The 3250-nt window shown below is 45.5% G+C and overlaps 1 pseudogene; it reads left to right on the top strand.

Moving 5' to 3' along the window:
* The first annotated feature begins 916 nt into the window (after positions 1–916).
* Positions 917–1831, top strand: LOC123464976 (annotated as a pseudogene).
* Positions 1832–3250: the final 1419 nt, after the last annotated feature.

A 3250-nucleotide genomic window follows, 5' to 3' on the forward strand; every position in this document is an offset into this window, starting at 1 on the left:
CGGGGTTCACTCAAACTCATGTCCATCGAGTCCGTGATGTCATCCAGCCATCTCATCCTCTGTTGTCCCCTTTTCCTCCTACCCCCAAACCCTCCCAGCATCAGAGTCTTTTCCAATGAGTCAACTCTTCGCATGAAGTGACCAAAGTACTGGAGTTTCAGCTTTAGCATCATTCCATCCAAAGAACACCCAGGGTTGATCTCCTTTACAATGGACTGGTTGGATCTACTTGCAGTCCAAGGGACTCTCAAGAGTCTTCTCCAACACCACAGTTCAAAAGCATCAATTCTTCGGCACTCCACTTTCTTCACAGTCCAACTCTCACATCCACACATGACTACTGGAAAAACCATAGCCTTGACTAGACGAACCTTTGTTGACAAAGTAATGTCTCTGCTTTTCAATATGCTATCTAGGTTGGTCATAACTTTCCTTCCAAGGAGTAAGCATCTTTTAATTTCATGGCTGCAGTCACCATCTGCAGTGATTTTGGAGCCCAGAAAAATTAAGTCTGACACTGTTTCCACTGTTTCCACATCTATTTCCCATGAAGTGATGGGACCGGATGCCATGATCTTTGTTTTCTGAATGTTGAGCTTTAAGCCAACTTTTTCACTCTCCTCTTTCACTTTCATCAAAAGGCTTTTTAGTTCCTCTTCACTTTCTTATTTGTCCTTAAGTGGGAAATTCGTTGGACAAGTGGCGGAATGCTATTCACCAACAGCACACACACAACCTGGACGGATCTCCAGAGAACATCAGAGAGCACGTGGTTCACCCCCTCCTTCCTCCACCCCTGCAGGCTGGCGCAGTAGTAGCCCCAGGATTGCGGGTTTCACTCCTGTGCCTGCAGCACCAGGAAGAAGCGAGAGAGGAAGAGGGACGCTGAGAAGAGAAGGAAGGGGAGACAGAGTCCATGCATTATAGTAGCCGCAACCAAGCCGCAGCCCAGCAGGACTACAGAGCTTCCACCAGCCACCCCACTCAAGGATGTGCCCAGACCACCCGGGCATATGGGCAATGAAGCTATGGGCCCTTTGAACAGCCCCCTGATGTCACCCATATTCAGGATCAGACTACTGCACCCTATGTGCAGACCACCTATGTGACTTCTTATGGACAGACTCTCCCTGAGCACGCAGGCACATTGTCAGCCCGTCCCCGCAGGTGCGTTGTCAGCCCATTCAGGGGCACGGCACCGGGGCTTGTGATGCCACCAGGGCTACAGTTACCAACCCCTGCCCCCACCCCCGGGCCTCTTACGCAGCTCAGTCTGCATGTGGCACTCAATCTGCTCACCCAGCTTATGGGCAACAGCTGGCAACCACGGGGCCTGCAGGACTGTAGGATGGTAACAAACCCCCTGAGACAAAATCAACCTCAGTTTAGCATGAAGGGTTACAAGCAGCCCAGCCTTCCCCAGGTATCTGGGAGCTATCCCATGATGCCAGTCCCATCCCCACCGTCCTATCCTCCCACCAGCTAGTCCTCTGCACAGCTGACTAGTTAGGATCAAAGCAGTTCCAGAAGAACATCTGGGGGCAAACGAGCAACGATGGACAGCGCTGTAGCTGCTATGGTTGACAAAGCAGCTCCGGGGCAGCCCCAAATGGGATCCCGTAGTCAGACTCCAAGTCAATATAGCCAACTGAGCGGCAGCTAGGGATGGCAGAGTTCATACCCACGGGACCACCCCAGGAGCAAGGGTGTTTATGGTCAAGAGTCTGGAGGATTTTCTGGATTAGAAGAGAACCAGAGCATGAGTGACCTCGATAACCCACGCAGGGGAAGAGGGGGATTTAGTTGTGGAGGTATGGGCAGAGGTGAGTAGGGAGGAGCACCCCAGGGAACAGGGATAAGTGCAAACCTTTCCCCTTATGTAAGACATTTATTTCTTCATTTCCATGAATAATCTGATAAGCCCAAACTGTCCTCCAAAACGTGGAAATGTCATCTCTGTGGCATGTCTATAGTGGCAGGTTGCTTTCTTCCTTGCCAATATACTTGGTTGGGTTGAAGAGAATAAAGAATGCTTTTGAAACTAGAGCTTTCTGTTCCCTTCATAGCTTCCAGAGGTTGAAATTCTCTGTGGGTAATAGACTTTGGGAAGAACACACAGAACCCTTCTAACAACCCCAGGTTTTTAACTAATTGCTTCTGAATGGCTGTCTTGAAATTCCTGGAGTGTATACTGCAGATAAGGAGTGCAGCTGTTTTCCACAACGTCTGTCCTCAACTTCTGTCTGTACTTGGGACTGTTGAGTGTAATGATAAAGATCTCGGTCCCATCACCCTTAACTATGGCCTGAGGTGCACCTGGCACACAGAGAAGCCCAAAAGGTTTGTTATTTTTGTCTTTGAAAAATTAATTAACTGATTTTAATTGGAAACTAATTATTTTACAAGATTATAGTGGTTTTTGCCTTACACTGACATGAATCAGCCATGGGTGTACATGTGTTCCCCATCCTGAACCCCCCCTCCCACCCTCCCCATCCCATCTCTCAGGGTCATCCCAGTGCACCAGCCCCAAGCACCCTGTGTCATTCATCGAACCTCGACTGGTGATCTATTTCACATAAGCCCAAAAGATTTTTACAGAGTATATATATATATATATATATATATATATATATATATATATATATATACTTTTTTTTTTTACAGAGTAATTTAGATTTTTCAAAATCCCCAATGGGGAGAGTTATGATAGGATAACTCTCCCCATTGGGGATTTTGAAAAATCTAAATTGGTTTGACCATTTTGATTGATGGCATAATCTGGTTTAGAAAATTTTATTTAGATCAGTAACATAACTGCTGCCTGTGCCTGCCCTTTCCCTTCGTCCTCCCATACCTTATTCCCCTTCTGGTGTCTATACTCTGATGAAGGTGAAGTATAATGTTGTTTAACATAATCCACAAGGCTTCATTCTATGTGTGTTTATCCCAGTATAAACTAGTAAAAAATTATACAGAATGTTAATATAAGTATAAATTGTATTTGATGCCATGATTGGTTTAAGGAAAAACTGAACAGAATTTCTTTAAAAATATACATCAAGATGAAATACATTAAAAAGTTGATCTTTTCTAAAAATCCATTGTCAAAAGCTTACATGAGAAATCCGTGTGGTGGTGTAAATGCATCGTCTCTTGACAGTATCAATGTCAACATCTTAGTTGTGTTACTGTTCTATAGCTGTGCAAGATGTCACCACTGTGGAAACCAGGTAAAGGATTCCTCAGA

This window comes from Bubalus bubalis, chromosome 16, assembly GCF_019923935.1.
Source record: "Bubalus bubalis isolate 160015118507 breed Murrah chromosome 16, NDDB_SH_1, whole genome shotgun sequence".
Lineage (NCBI taxonomy): Eukaryota > Metazoa > Chordata > Mammalia > Artiodactyla > Bovidae > Bubalus > Bubalus bubalis.